General features: G+C 53.4%; 1 long non-coding RNA gene across 1 annotated transcript in view; it reads right to left on the minus strand.

The window, feature by feature from the left end:
* Window positions 1-254: 254 nt before the first annotated feature.
* Window positions 255-18,006, minus strand: part of LOC142917449 (uncharacterized) — a 152,364-nt gene continuing 134,612 nt past the window's right edge. The window contains exons 2-3 of the long non-coding RNA XR_012936992.1: window positions 16,303-16,399; window positions 255-443 (exon numbers count right to left, since the gene is read on the minus strand). This is a non-coding gene — a long non-coding RNA (uncharacterized LOC142917449). The remainder of the gene's footprint in view (window positions 444-16,302; window positions 16,400-18,006) is intronic.

The following is an 18,006-nucleotide window of genomic DNA, read 5'->3' on the forward strand; positions in this document are numbered from 1 at the left end:
TTGCTACTGGCAAAGGAGGTTCCGATGGTGTAAACGGGGGATATACGTTTGACCATACTTCACCACGCCAGTCAGTTGCGGGTTGGTGAAGGGCGGCAGCCCAGGACCAAGATTCAGACATCACCCGCCACCGACGTCAAGCCGGGAATCGAAGTTGGATTGCCGGGTTCTTAGCGCAGTGCCGGTCCAAAGACAAGGCCCCCACCCCCACCCCCGCCCCCGCCCCCCCCGCAGTGCGTCTCTCCCACCTGCGCGAGGGCCCCGTCTGGGCCTTCCGAGGGTTGCACGGCCGCGGCCGCCGCCGCGTGCGCCCGGAGCCGCTCCCTGTTGTCCTGGAGCTGGGCTTCGAGGGTGCGCCGACGCTCCTCCTTGATGCGTCGGAGGCGCGGTTGCGACGCCGCCGTGCGGGGCTCGAGCACCAGGCACCGGCGACGAATGCGCTGCTGACGACGGGTCACAACCCCGAGGTGGTGATTATTTAAATGGGGTGCCGGGTTGCGGGCGCCCACAACTCGACCACCGCGTGGCACCGCGGTGGTCGAGTTGTGGAGCTTTGGTACCCTGAAGCCGACAGCAGTTGGCAAGGGTCAAGAGGGGGGGGGGGGGGGAGGGCACCCACAATAATAACAAGAAGAGGCTTTTACTCTAAACTAGGGCTCAACGATTTGGGGGAAATATCTAAAATTGCGATTTTTCTGACAGATGTTGTGATATGATTTGTGATAAAAAAACATTGTTTTTGTTAAGTGAAACCTCAGTTCAACATTCACATTGTGATAGGTGTGTAAAACACGTGATGGAGCATTACCACGTGATACCATCAACAATATGAACTGCTCTCTACATAAATTCTAATACAATGATGATAACTTAAAAAAGGTATCAATCACTTCCGACGTGTATTTATTAAAATGTTTTAATTGAAATAGAACAAATCAAACATAGAACAATTGTTAAGTGAAATGAATAAAGTTATAATACTAACAAATAAAACAATTCCAATAACTAACAGGACTTTTCAAATCGCAAAAAAGCGCAGCCTTTGCGATTTGCTAATCGCATTGTTTCACATTGCGATTAATCGATTTGAAATCGATTAATCGTTAAGCCCTGCTCCAAACCGGTGGTTCGTAAAAGAACCACTCCGCTAAACGCTTTGTTCCCAAATGTGGGAGGGGAAAACCGGAAAACCCGGAGAAAAATCCACGCAAGCACAGGGAGAGAGACACACAGCCTCCAAATATACAGTAGCAGCAGCAGGCGTCAGGGACTCACGACCTCCTGTATACCAGGCGAGGTAGTTAACATCTCATAGCCACCGTGATGATGAGAGAGAGAGACACAGACACACGCTGTACACGCACAGGACACAGACAGAGAGACACACGCTGTACACACACAGGACACAGACAGACACACGCTGTACACACACAGGACACAGACACAGAAAAAACACACGCTGTACACACACAGGAAACAGACACAGAGAGACACACGCTGTACACACACAGGACACAGACACAGAGAGACACACGCTGTACACACACAGGACACAGACACAGAGACACACGCTGTACACGCACAGGACACAGACACAGAGAGACACACGCTGTACACACACAGGAAACAGAGAGACACGCTGCACACACACAGGATAGACACAGAGAGACACACGCTGTACACACACAGGACACAGACACAGAGAGACACACGCTGTACACACACAGGACACAGACACAGAGAGACACGTGCTGTACACACACAGGACACAGACACAGAGAGACACACGCTGTACACACACAGGACACAGACACAGAGAGACACACGCTGTACACACACAGGACACAGACACAGAGAGACAGACGCTGTACACACACAGACACAGACACAGAGAGACACACGCTGTACACACACAGGACACAGACACAGAGAGACACACGCTGAACACGCACAGGACAGACACAGAGAGACACATGCTGTACACACACAGGACACAGACACAGAGAGACACACGCTGTACACACACAGGACACAGACACAGAGAGACACACGCTGTACACACAGAGGACACAGACACAGAGAGACACACGCTGTACACACACAAGACACAGACACAGAGAGACACACGCTGTACACACACAGGACACAGAGAGACACACGCTGTACACGCACAGGACACAGAGAGACACACGCTGTACACGCACAGGACACAGAGAGACACACGCTGTACACACACAGGACACAGACACAGAGAGACACACGCTGTACACACAGGACACAGACACAGAGAGACACACGCTGTACACACACAGGACACAGAGAGACACACGCTGTACACACACAGGACACAGACACAGAGAGACACACACTGTACACACACAGGACACAGACACAGAGAGACACACGCTGTACACACACAGGACACAGACACAGAGAGACACACGCTGTACACACACAGGACACAGACACAGAGAGACACACGCTGTACACACACAGGACACAGACTGAGAGACACACGCTGTACACACACGGGACACAGACACAGAGAGACACACGCTGTACACACACAGGACACAAACACAGAGAGACACACGCTGTACACGCACAGGACAGACACAGAGAGACACACGCTGTACACACACAGGACACAGACACAGAGAGACACACGCTGTACACACACAGACACAGAGAGACACACGCTGTACACACACAAGACACAGACACAGAGAGACACACGCTGTACACACACAGGACACAGACACAGAGAGACACACGCTGTACACACACAGGACACAGACACAGAGAGACACACGCTGTACACACACAGGACACAGACTGAGAGACACAAGCTGTACACACACAGGACACAGACACAGAGAGACACACGCTGTACACACACAGGACACAGACACAGAGAGACACACGCTGTACACGCACAGGACACAGACACAGAGAGACACACGCTGTACACGCACAGGACAGACACAGAGAGACACACGCTGTACACACACAGGACACAGACACAGAGAGACACACGCTGTACACACACAGGACACAGACACAGAGAGACACACGCTGTACACACACAGGACACAGACTGAGAGACACGTGCTGTACACACACAGGACACAGACACAGAGAGACACACGCTGTACACACACAGGACACAGACACAGAGAGACACACGCTGTACACACACAGGACACAGACACAGAGAGACACACGCTGTACACACACAGACACAGACACAGAGAGACACACGCTGTACACACACAGGACACAGACACAGAGAGACACACGCTGAACACGCACAGGACAGACACAGAGAGACACACGCTGTACACACACAGGACACAGACACAGAGAGACACGTACTGTACACACACAGGACACAGACACAGAGAGACACACGCTGTACACACACAGGACACAGACACAGAGAGACACACGCTGTACACACAGAGGACACAGACACAGAGAGACACACGCTGTACACACACAAGACACAGACACAGAGAGACACACGCTGTACACACACAGGACACAGAGAGACACACGCTGTACACGCACAGGACACAGAGAGACACACGCTGTACACGCACAGGACACAGAGAGACACACGCTGTACACACACAGGACACAGACACAGAGAGACACACGCTGTACACACAGGACACAGACACAGAGAGACACACGCTGTACACACACAGGACACAGAGAGACACACGCTGTACACACACAGGACACAGACACAGAGAGACACACACTGTACACACACAGGACACAGACACAGAGAGACACGCTGTACACACACAGGACACAGACACAGAGAGACACACGCTGTACACACACAGGACACAGACACAGAGAGACACACGCTGTACACACACAGGACACAGACTGAGAGACACACGCTGTACACACACGGGACACAGACACAGAGAGACACACGCTGTACACACACAGGACACAAACACAGAGAGACACACGCTGTACACGCACAGGACAGACACAGAGAGACACACGCTGTACACACACAGGACACAGACACAGAGAGACACACGCTGTACACACACAGACACAGAGAGACACACGCTGTACACACACAAGACACAGACACAGAGAGACACACGCTGTACACACACAGGACACAGACACAGAGAGACACACGCTGTACACACACAGGACACAGACACAGAGAGACACACGCTGTACACACACAGGACACAGACTGAGAGACACAAGCTGTACACACACAGGACACAGACACAGAGAGACACACGCTGTACACACACAGGACACAGACACAGAGAGACACACGCTGTACACGCACAGGACACAGACACAGAGAGACACACGCTGTACACGCACAGGACAGACACAGAGAGACACACGCTGTACACACACAGGACACAGACACAGAGAGACACACGCTGTACACACACAGGACACAGACACAGAGAGACACACGCTGTACACACACAGGACACAGACTGAGAGACACACGCTGTACACACACAGGACACAGACACAGAGAGACACACGCTGTACACACACAGGACACAGACACAGAGAGACACACGCTGTACACGCACAGGACACAGACACAGAGAGACACACGCTGTACACGCACAGGACAGAGACAGAGAGACACACGCTGTACACACACAGGACACAGACACAGAGAGACACACGCTGTACACGCACAGGACACAGACACAGAGAGACACGCTGTACACGCACAGGACACAGACAGAGAGACACACGCTGTACACACACAGGACACAGACAGAGAGACACACGCTGTACACGCACAGGACACAGACAGAGAGACACACGCTGTACACACACAGGACACAGAGAGATGCACGCTGTACACACACAGGACACAGACAGAGAGACACACGCTGTACACACACAGGACACAGACAGAGAGACACACGCTGTACACACACAGGACACAGAGAGATACACGCTGTACACACACAGGACACAGACAGACACACGCTGTACACACACAGGACACAGACAGAGAGACACACGCTGTACACACACAGGACACAGACAGAGACACACGCTGTACACGCACAGGACACAGACAGAGAGACACACGCTGTACACACACAGGACACAGAGAGATACACGCTGTACACACACAGGACACAGACACAGAGAGACACACGCTGTACACACACAGGACACAGACACAGAGAGACACACGCTGTACACACACAGGACACAGACACAGAGAGACACACGCTGTACACACACAGGACACAGACACGCTGTACACACACAGGACACAGACACAGGGAGACACACGCTGTACACACTCGGACACAGAGAGACACACGCTGTACACACACAGGACACAGACACAGAGAGACACACGCTGTACACACACAGACACAGAGAGACACACGCTGTACACACACAGGACACAGACACAGAGAGACACGCAGTACATGCACAGGACACAGACACAGAGAGACACACGCTGTACACGCACAGGACAGACACAGAGACACACACGCTGTACACGCACAGGACACAGACACAGAGAGACACGTGCTGTACACACACAGGACACAGACACAAAGAGACACGCTGTACACACACAGGACACAGACACAGAGAGACACACGCTGTACACACACAGGACACAGAGAGACACACGCTGTACACACACAGGACACAGACACAGAGAGACACACGCTGTACACGCACAGGACACAGACAGAGAGACACACGCTGTACACACCCAGGACACAGACACAGAGAGACACACGCTGTACACGCACAGGACACAGACACAGAGAGACACACGCTGTACACGCACAGGACACAGACACAGAGAGACACACGCTGTACACACACAGGACACAGACACAGAGAGAGACATGCTGTACACACACAGGACACAGACACAGAGAGACACACGCTGTACACGCACAGGACACAGAGAGACACACGCTGTACACACACAGGACAGACACAGAGAGACACACGCTGTACACAAACAGGACACAGAGAGACACACGCTGTACACACACAGGACACAGAGAGACACACGCTGTACACACACAGGACCCAGACACAGAGAGACACACGCTGTACACACACAGGACACAGAGAGACACACGCTGTACACACACAGGACACAGAGAGACACACGCCGTACACGCACAGGACACAGAGAGACACACGCTGTACACGCAGGACACAGACACAGAGAGACACACGCTGTACACACACAGGACACAGAGAGACACACGCTGTACACACACAGGACACAGAGAGACACACGCTGTACACACACAGGACACAGACACAGAGAGACACACGCTGTACACACACAGGACACAAACACAGAGAGACACACGCTGTACACGCACAGGACAGACACAGAGAGACACACGCTGTACACACACAGGACACAGACACAGAGAGACACACGCTGTACACACACAGACACAGAGAGACACACGCTGTACACACACAAGACACAGACACAGAGAGACACACGCTGTACACACACAGGACACAGACACAGAGAGACACACGCTGTACACACACAGGACACAGACACAGAGAGACACACGCTGTACACACACAGGACACAGACTGAGAGACACACGCTGTACACACACAGGACACAGACACAGAGAGACACACGCTGTACACACACAGGACACAGACACAGAGAGACACACGCTGTACACGCACAGGACACAGACAGAGAGAGACACACGCTGTACACGCACAGGACAGACACAGAGAGACACACGCTGTACACACACAGGACATAGACACAGAGAGACACACGCTGTACACACACAGACACAGAGAGACACACGCTGTACACACACAAGACACAGACACAGAGAGACACACGCTGTACACACACAGGACACAGACACAGAGAGACACACGCTGTACACACACAGGACACAGACACAGAGAGACACACGCTGTACACACACAGGACACAGACTGAGAGACACACGCTGTACACACACAGGACACAGACACAGAGAGACACACGCTGTACACACACAGGACACAGACACAGAGAGACACACGCTGTACACGCACAGGACACAGACACAGAGAGACACACGCTGTACACGCACAGGACACAGACAGAGAGACACACGCTGTACACACACAGGACACAGACACAGAGAGACACACGCTGTACACGCACAGGACACAGACACAGAGAGACACGCTGTACACGCACAGGGCACAGACAGAGAGACACACGCTGTACACACACAGGACACAGACAGAGAGACACACGCTGTACACGCACAGGACACAGACAGAGAGACACACGCTGTACACACACAGGACACAGAGAGATGCACGCTGTACACACACAGGACACAGACAGAGAGACACACGCTGTACACACACAGGACACAGACAGAGAGACACACGCTGTACACGCACAGGACACAGACAGAGAGACACACGCTGTACACACACAGGACACAGAGAGATACACGCTGTACACACACAGGACACAGACAGACACACGCTGTACACACACAGGACACAGACACAGAGAGACACACGCTGTACACACACAGACACAGAGAGACACACGCTGTACACACACAGGACACAGACACAGAGAGACACGCAGTACATGCACAGGACACAGACACAGAGAGACACACGCTGTACACGCACAGGACAGACACAGAGACACACACGCTGTACACGCACAGGACACAGACACAGAGAGACACGTGCTGTACACACACAGGACACAGACACAAAGAGACACGCTGTACACACACAGGACACAGACACAGAGAGACACACGCTGTACACACACAGGACACAGAGAGACACACGCTGTACACACACAGGACACAGACACAGAGAGACACACGCTGTACACGCACAGGACACAGACAGAGAGACACACGCTGTACACGCCCAGGACACAGACACAGAGAGACACACGCTGTACACGCACAGGACACAGACACAGAGAGACACACGCTGTACACGCACAGGACACAGACACAGAGAGACACACGCTGTACACACACAGGACACAGACACAGAGAGAGACATGCTGTACACACACAGGACACAGACACAGAGAGACACACGCTGTACACGCACAAAACACAGAGAGACACACGCTGTACACACACAGGACACAGACACAGAGAGACACACGCTGTACACACACAGGACACAGAGAGACACACGCTGTACACACACAGGACACAGAGAGACACACGCTGTACACACACAGGACCCAGCCACAGAGAGACACACGCTGTACACACACAGGACACAGAGAGACACACGCCGTACACACACAGGACACAGAGAGACACACGCCGTACACACACAGGACACAGAGAGACACACGCTGTACACACACAGGACACAGACACAGAGAGACACACGCTGTACACACACAGGACACAGAGAGACACACGCTGTACACACAGGACACAGAGAGACACACGCTGTACACACACAGGACACAGACACAGAGAGACACACGCTGTACACACACAGGACACAGACACAGAGAGACACACGCTGTACACACACAGGACACAAACACAGAGAGACACAAGCTGTACACGCACAGGACAGACACAGAGAGACACACGCTGTACACACACAGGACACAGACACAGAGAGACACACGCTGTACACACACAGACACAGAGAGACACACGCTGTACACACACAAGACACAGACACAGAGAGACACACGCTGTACACACACAGGACACAGACACAGAGAGACACACGCTGTACACACACAGGATACAGACACAGAGAGACACACGCTGTACACACACAGGACACAGACTGAGAGACACACGCTGTACACACACAGGACACAGACACAGAGAGACACACGCTGTACACACACAGGACACAGACACAGAGAGACACACGCTGTACACGCACAGGACACAGACACAGAGAGACACACGCTGTACATGCACAGGACAGACACAGAGAGACACACGCTGTACACACACAGGACACAGACACAGAGAGACACACGCTGTACACACACAGACACAGAGAGACACACGCTGTACACACACAAGACACAGACACAGAGAGACACACGCTGTACACACACAGGACACAGACACAGAGAGACACACGCTGTACACACACAGGACACAGACACAGAGAGACACACGCTGTACACACACAGGACACAGACTGAGAGACACACGCTGTACACACACAGGACACAGACACAGAGAGACACACGCTGTACACACACAGGACACAGACACAGAGAGACACACGCTGTACACGCACAGGACACAGACACAGAGAGACACACGCTGTACACGCACAGGACACAGACAGAGAGACACACGCTGTACACGCACAGGACACAGACACAGAGAGACACACGCTGTACACGCACAGGACACAGACACAGAGAGACACGCTGTACACGCACAGGACACAGACAGAGAGACACACGCTGTACACACACAGGACACAGACAGAGAGACACACGCTGTACACGCACAGGACACAGACAGAGAGACACACGCTGTACACACACAGGACACAGAGAGATGCACGCTGTACACACACAGGACACAGACAGAGAGACACACGCTGTACACACACAGGACACAGACAGAGAGACACACGCTGTACACGCACAGGACACAGACAGAGAGACACACGCTGTACACACACAGGACACAAACACAGAGAGACACAAGCTGTACACGCACAGGACAGACACAGAGAGACACACGCTGCACACACACAGGACACAGACAGAGAGACACACGCTGTACACACACAGGACACAGACAGAGAGACACACGCTGTACACGCACAGGACACAGACAGAGAGACACACGCTGTACACACACAGGACACAGAGAGATACACGCTGTACACACACAGGACACAGACACAGAGAGACACACGCTGTACACACACAGGACACAGACACAGAGAGACACACGCTGTACACACACAGGACAGACACAGAGAGACACACGCTGTACACACACAGGACACAGACACAAGGAGACACACGCTGTACACACACAGGACACAGACACGCTGTACACACACAGGACACAGACACAGAGAGACACACGCTGTACACACACAGACACAGAGAGACACACGCTGTACACACACAGGACACAGACACAGAGAGACACGCAGTACATGCACAGGACACAGACACAGAGAGACACACGCTGTACACGCACAGGACAGACACAGAGACACACACGCTGTACACGCACAGGACACAGACACAGAGAGACACGTGCTGTACACACACAGGACACAGACACAAAGAGACACGCTGTACACACACAGGACACAGACACAGAGAGACACACGCTGTACACACACAGGACACAGAGAGACACACGCTGTACACACACAGGACACAGACACAGAGAGACACACGCTGTACACGCACAGGACACAGACAGAGAGAGACACGCTGTACACGCCCAGGAACCAGACACAGAGAGACACACGCTGTACACGCACAGGACACAGACACAGAGAGACACACGCTGTACACGCACAGGACACAGACACAGAGAGACACACGCTGTACACACACAGGACACAGACACAGAGAGAGACATGCTGTACACACACAGGACACAGACACAGAGAGACACACGCTGTACACGCACAGGACACAGAGAGACACACGCTGTACACACACAGGACACAGACACAGAGAGACACACGCTGTACACACACAGGACACAGAGAGACACACGCTGTACACACACAGGACACAGAGAGACACACGCTGTACACACACAGGACCCAGACACAGAGAGACACACGCTGTACACACACAGGACACAGAGAGACACACGCTGTACACACACAGGACACAGAGAGACACACGCCGTACACGCACAGGACACAGAGAGACACACGCTGTACACACACAGGACACAGACACAGAGAGACACACGCTGTACACACACAGGACACAGAGAGACACACGCTGTACACACACAGGACACAGAGAGACACACGCTGTACACACACAGGACACAGACACAGAGAGACACACGCTGTACACACACAGGACACAGACACAGAGAGACACACGCTGTACACACACAGGACACAGACACAGAGAGACACACGCTGTACACACACAGGACACAGACACAGAGAGACACACGCTGTACACACACAGGACACAGACTGAGAGACACACGCTGTACAGACACAGGACACAGAGGACACACGCTGTACACACACAGGACACAGACACAGAGAGACACACGCTGTACACACACAGGACAAAGACACAGAGAGACACACGCTGTACACACACAGGACACAGAGAGACACACGCTGTACACGCACAGGACACAGAGAGACACACGCTGTACACGCACAGGACACAGAGAGACACACGCTGTACACACACAGGACACAGACACAGAGAGACACGCTGTACACACACAGGACACAGACACAGAGAGACACACGCTGTACACACACAGGACACAGAGACACACGCTGTACACACACAGGACACAGAGAGACACACGCTGTACACACACAGGACACAGACACAGAAAGACATACGCTGTACACACACAGGACACAGACACAGAGAGACACACGCAGTACACACACAGGACACAGACACAGAGACACACGCTGTACACACACAGGACACAGACACAGAGAGACACGTGCTGTACACACACAGGACACAGACACAGAGAGACACACGCTGTACACACACAGGACACAGACACAGAGAGACACACGCTGTACACACACAGGACACAGACACAGAGAGACACGCGCTGTACACACACAGGACACAGACACAGAGAGACACACGCTGTACACACACAGGACACAGACACAGAGAGACACGTGCTGTACACACACAGGACACAGACACAGAGAGACACGTGCTGTACACACACAGGACACAGACACAGAGAGACACACGCTGTACACACAGGACACAGACTGAGAGACACACGCTGTACACACACAGGACACAGACACAGAGAGACACACGCTGTACACACACAGGACACACAGAGAGACACACGCTGTACACACATAGGACACAGACACAGAAAGACACACGCTGTACACGCACAGGACAGACACAGAGAGACACACGCTGTACACGCACAGGACACAGACTCAGAGAGACACGTGCTGTACACACACAGGACACAGACACAGAGAGACACGCTGTACACACACAGGACACAGACACAGAGAGACACGCTGTACACACACAGGACACAGACACAGAGAGACACACGCTGTACACACACATGACACAGAGAGACACACGCTGTACACACACAGGACACAGACACAGAGAGACACACGCTGTACACACAGGACACAGACACAGAGAGACACACGCTGTATACGCACAGGACACAGACACAGAGAGACACACGCTGTACACGCACAGGACACAGACACAGAGAGACACGCTGTACACGCACAGGACACAGACACAGAGAGACACACGCTGTACACACACAGGACACAGACACAGAGAGAGACACGCTGTACACACACAGGACACAGACAGACACGCTGTACACACACAGGACACAGACAGACACGCTGTACACACACAGGACACAGACACAGAGAGACACACGCTGTACACGCACAGGACACAGGATCACGTGACCCTCGCCGATCACGTGACCCTCGCCGATCACGTGACCCTCGCCGATCACGTGACCCTCGCCGATCACGTGACCCTCGCCGATCACGTGACCCTCGCCGATCACGTGACCCTCGCCGATCACGTGACCCTCGCCGATCACGTGACCCTCGCCGATCACGTGACCCTCGCCGATCACGTGACCCTCGCCGATCACGTGACCCTCGCCGATCACGTGACCCTCGCCGATCACGTGACCCTCGCCGATCACGTGACCCTCGCGCGGGGGAGGGCGGGAAATAGGCGCTCCTCGGCACGTAAACATTCGCGTTGTTTTACATTAAGCCCCAGGTTCGTTGTGGTGTTGTTACCGTTGTCGACGCATGATGCGTGGCTTAATAAATTAACTTTTACGTTGAAAAAAGAAAAAGAGAGTGAGAGAACAGGCTAGCAGTGGAGAGGCTAGGAGAGTGAGAGAGAACAGGCTAGCAGTGGAGAGGCTAGGAGAGTGAGAGAGAACAGGCTAGCAGTGGAGAGGCTAGGAGAGTGAGAGAGAACAGGCTAGCAGTGGAGAGGCTAGAAGAGAGAGAACAGGCTAGCAGTGGAGAGGCTAGGAGAGCGAGAGAACAGGCTAGCAGTGGAGAGGCTAGGAGAGAGAGAACAGGCTAGCAGTGGAGAGGCTAGGAGAGTGAGATAGAACAGGCTAGCAGTGGAGAGGCTAGGAGCGTGAGAGAGAACAGGCTAGCAGTGGAGAGGCTAGGAGTGTGAGAGAGAACAGGCTAGCAGTGGAGAGGCTAGGAGCGTGAGAGAACAGGCTAGCAGTGGAGAGGCTAGGAGAGAGAGAACAGGCTAGCAGTGGAGAGGCTAGGAGAGTGAGATAGAACAGGCTAGCAGTGGAGAGGCTAGGAGCGTGAGAGAGAACAGGCTAGCAGTGGAGAGGCTAGGAGTGTGAGAGAGAACAGGCTAGCAGTGGAGAGGCTAGGAGACAGAGAACAGGCTAGCAGTGGAGAGGCTAGGAGAGTGAGAGAACAGGCTAGCAGTGGAGAGGCTAAGGAGAGTGAGAGGACAGGCTAGCAGTGGAGAGGCTAGGAGAGTGAGAGAACAGGCAGGCAGTGGAGAGCCTAGGAGAGTGAGAGAGAACAGGCTAGCAGTGGAGAGGCTAGGAGAGTGAGAGAGAACAGGCTAGCAGTGGAGAGGCTAGGAGAGTGAGAGAGAACAGTCTAGCAGTGGAGAGGCTAGGAGAGAGAGAGAGAACAGGCTAGCAGTGGAGAGGCAAGGAGGGTGAGAGAAAAGGCTAGCAGTGGAGAGGCTAGGAGCGTGAGAGAGAACAGGCTAGCAGTGGAGAAACTAGGAGAGTGAGAGAGAACAGGCTAGCAGTGGAGAGGCTAGGAGCGTGAGAGAGAACAGGCTAGCAGTGGAGAGGCTAAGGAGAGTGAGAGAACAGGCTAGCAGTGGAGAGGCTAGGAGCGTGAGAGAGAACAGGCTAGCAGTGGAGAGGCTAGGAGGGTGAGAGAACAGGCTAGCAGTGGAGAGGCTAGGAGGGTGAGAGAACAGGCTAGCAGTGGAGAGGCTAGGAGAGTGAGAGAGAACAGGCTAGCAGTAGAGAGGCTAGGAGAGAGAGAACAGGCTAGCAGTGGAGAGGCTAGAAGAGTGAGAGAGAACAGGCAAGCAGTGGAGAGGCTAAGGAAAGTGAGAGAACAGGCTAGCAGTGGAGAGGCTAGGAGTGTGAGAGAGAACAGGCTAGCAGTGGAGAGGCTAGGAGCGTGAGAGAACAGGCTAGCAGTGGAGAGGCTAGGAGAGAGAGAACCGGCTAGCAGTGGAGAGGCTAGGAGAGTGAGATAGAACAGGCTAGCAGTGGAGAGGCTAGGAGAGTGAGATAGAACAGGCTAGCAGTGGAGAGGCTAGGAGCGTGAGAGAGAACAGGCTAGCAGTGGAGAGGCTAGGAGTGTGAGAGAGAACAGGCTAGCAGTGGAGAGGCTAGGAGACAGAGAACAGGCTAGCAGTGGAGAGGCTAGGAGAGTGAGAGAACAGGCTAGCAGTGGAGAGGCTAGGAGAGTGAGAGAACAGGCAGGCAGTGGAGAGCCTAGGAGAGTGAGAGAGAACAGGCTAGCAGTGGAGAGGCTAGGAGAGTGAGAGAGAACAGGCTAGCAGTGGAGAGGCTAGGAGAGTGAGAGAGAACAGTCTAGCAGTGGAGAGGCTAGGAGAGATAGAGAACAGGATAGCAGTGGAGAGGCTAAGGAGAGTGAGAGAACAGGCTAGCAGTGGAGAGGCTAGGAGCGTGAGAGAGAACAGGCTAGCAGTGGAGAAACTAGGAGAGTGAGAGAGAACAGGCTAGCAGTGGAGAGGCTAGGAGCGTGAGAGAGAACAGGCTAGCAGTGGAGAGGCTAAGGAGAGTGAGAGAACAGGCTAGCAGTGGAGAGGCTAGGAGCGTGAGAGAGAACAGGCTAGCAGTGGAGAGGCTAGGAGGGTGAGAGAACAGGCTAGCAGTAGAGAGGCTAGGAGAGAGAGAACAGGCTAGCAGTGGAGAGGCTAGGAGAGTGAGAGAGAACAGGCAAGCAGTGGAGAGGCTAAGGAAAGTGAGAGAACAGGCTAGCAGTGGAGAGGCTAGGAGTGTGAGAGAGAACAGGCTAGCAGTGGAGAGGCTAGGAGCGTGAGAGAACAGGCTAGCAGTGGAGAGGCTAGGAGAGAGAGAACCGGCTAGCAGTGGAGAGGCTAGGAGAGTGAGATAGAACAGGCTAGCAGTGGAGAGGCTAGGAGAGTGAGATAGAACAGGCTAGCAGTGGAGAGGCTAGGAGCGTGAGAGAGAACAGGCTAGCAGTGGAGAGGCTAGGAGTGTGAGAGAGAACAGGCTAGCAGTGGAGAGGCTAGGAGACAGAGAACAGGCTAGCAGTGGAGAGGCTAGGAGAGTGAGAGAACAGGCTAGCAGTGGAGAGGCTAGGAGAGTGAGAGAACAGGCAGGCAGTGGAGAGCCTAGGAGAGTGAGAGAGAACAGGCTAGCAGTGGAGAGGCTAGGAGAGTGAGAGAGAACAGGCTAGCAGTGGAGAGGCTCGGAGAGTGAGAGAGAACAGTCTAGCAGTGGAGAGGCTAGGAGAGAGAGAGAGAACAGGCTAGCAGTGGAGAGGCAAGGAGGGTGAGAGAACAGGCTAGCAGTGGAGAGGCTAGGAGCGTGAGAGAGAACAGGCTAGCAGTGGAGAAACTAGGAGAGTGAGAGAGAACAGGCTAGCAGTGGAGAGGCTAGGAGCGTGAGAGAGAACAGGCTAGCAGTGGAGAGGCTAAGGAGAGTGAGAGAACAGGCTAGCAGTGGAGAGGCTAGGAGCGTGAGAGAGAACAGGCTAGCAGTGGAGAGGCTAGGAGGGTGAGAGAACAGGCTAGCAGTAGAGAGGCTAGGAGAGAGAGAACAGGCTAGCAGTGGAGAGGCTAGGAGAGTGAGAGAGAACAGGCAAGCAGTGGAGAGGCTAAGGAAAGTGAGAGAACAGGCTAGCAGTAGAGAGGCTAGGAGGGTGAGAGAACAGGCTAGCAGTGGAGAGGCTGAGGGTGAGAGAGCACAGGCTAGCAGTGGAGAGGCTAGCAGAGTGAGAGTACAGGCTAGCAGTGGAGAGGCTAGTGACGTTCACCTGCACCACGATGGGGTGGCCGGCGTCCCTCACGCCGCTGCTGCTGCAGCAAACTTCCATGGCGCTGTGAGTTGCGATCCTTCTCCTCCTCCTCCTGCTGTGTGAGGATAGTTAATAAACAAGCACACTGCTACTGTGTGAGGATAGTTAATAAACAAGCACACTGCTACTGTGAGGATAGTTAATAAACAAGCACACTGCTACTGTGTGAGAATAGTTAATAAACAAGCACACTGCTGTGTGATAGTTAATAAACAAGCACACTGCTACTGAGTGATAGTTAATAAACAAGCACACTGCTACTGTGTGAGGATAGTTAATAAACAAGCACACTGCTGTGTAAGGATAGTTAATAAACAAGCACACTGCTACTGTGTGAGGAAAGTTAATATACAAGCACACTGCTACTGTGTGAGGATAGTTAATAAACAAGCACACTGCTACTGTGTGAGGAAAGTTAATAAACAAGCACACTGCTGTGTGATAGTTAATAAACAAACACGCTGCTACTGTGTGAGGATAGTTAATAAACAAGCACACTGCTACTGTGCGAGGATAGCCTGTTCTCTCACCCTCCTAGCCTCTCCACTGCTAGCCTGTTCTCTCACTCTCCTAGCCTCTCCACTGCTAGCCTGTTCTCTCACCCTCCTAGCCTCTCCACTGCTAACCTGTTCTCTCTCACTCTCCTAGCCTCTCCACTGCCTTCCTGTTCTCTCTCACTCTCCTAGCCTCTCCACTGCTAGCCTGTTCTCTCTCACGCTCCTAGCCTCTCCACTGCTAGCCTGTTCTCTCACCTTCCTAGCCTCTCCACTGCTAGCCTGTTCTCTCTCACGCTCCTAGCCTCTCTACTGCTAGCCTGTTCTCTCACGCTCCTAGCCTCTTCACTGCTAGCCTGTTCTCTCACTCTCCTAGCCTCTCCACTGCTAGCCTGTTCTCTCACTCTCCTAGCCTCTACACTGCTAGCCTGTTCTCTCACTCTCTTAGCCTCTCCACTGCTAGCCTGTTCTCTCTCTCCTAGCCTCTCCACTGCTAGCCTGTTCTCTCTCACTCTCCTAGCCTCTCCACTGCTCGCCTGTTCTCTCTCTCTCCTAGCCTCTCCACTGCTAGCCTGTTCTCTCTCACGCTCCTAGCCTCTCCACTGCTAGCCTGTTCTCTCACCCTCCTGGCCTCTCCACTGCTAGCCTGTTCTCTCATGCTCCTAGCCTCTCCACTGCTAGCCTGTTCTCTCTCACTCTCCTAGCCTCTCCACTGCTAGCCTGTTCTCTCACCCTCCTAGCCTCTCCACTGCTAGCCTGTTCTCTCTCACTCTCCTAGCCTCTCCACTGCTAGCCTGTTCTCTCTCTCCTAGCCTCTCCACTGCTAGCCTGTTCTCTCTCACTCTCCTAGCCTCTCCACTGCTAGCCTGTTCTCTCTAATTCTCCTAGCCTCTCCACTGCTAGCCTGTTCTCTCACGCTCCTTAGCCTCTCCACTGCTAGCCTGTTCTCTCTCTCACTCTCCTAGCCTCTCCACTGCTAGCCTGTTCTCTCTCACGCTCCTAGCCTCTCCACTGCTAGCCTGTTCTCTCTCACGCTCCTAGCCCGTCCACTGCTGCCCTGTTCTCTCTCTCCAAGCCTCTCCACTGCTAGCCTGTTCTCTCACTCTCCTAGCCTCTCCACTGCTAGCCTGTTCTCTCACCCTCTCCTAGCCTCTCCACTGCTAGCCTG

The sequence above is a fragment of the Petromyzon marinus genome, unplaced genomic scaffold (genome assembly GCF_048934315.1).
Source record: "Petromyzon marinus isolate PM22_M1 ecotype Great Lakes invasive population unplaced genomic scaffold, UKy_Petmar_22M1.pri1.0 PM_G_Scaffold_51, whole genome shotgun sequence".
NCBI classification, from domain to species: domain Eukaryota; kingdom Metazoa; phylum Chordata; class Hyperoartia; order Petromyzontiformes; family Petromyzontidae; genus Petromyzon; species Petromyzon marinus.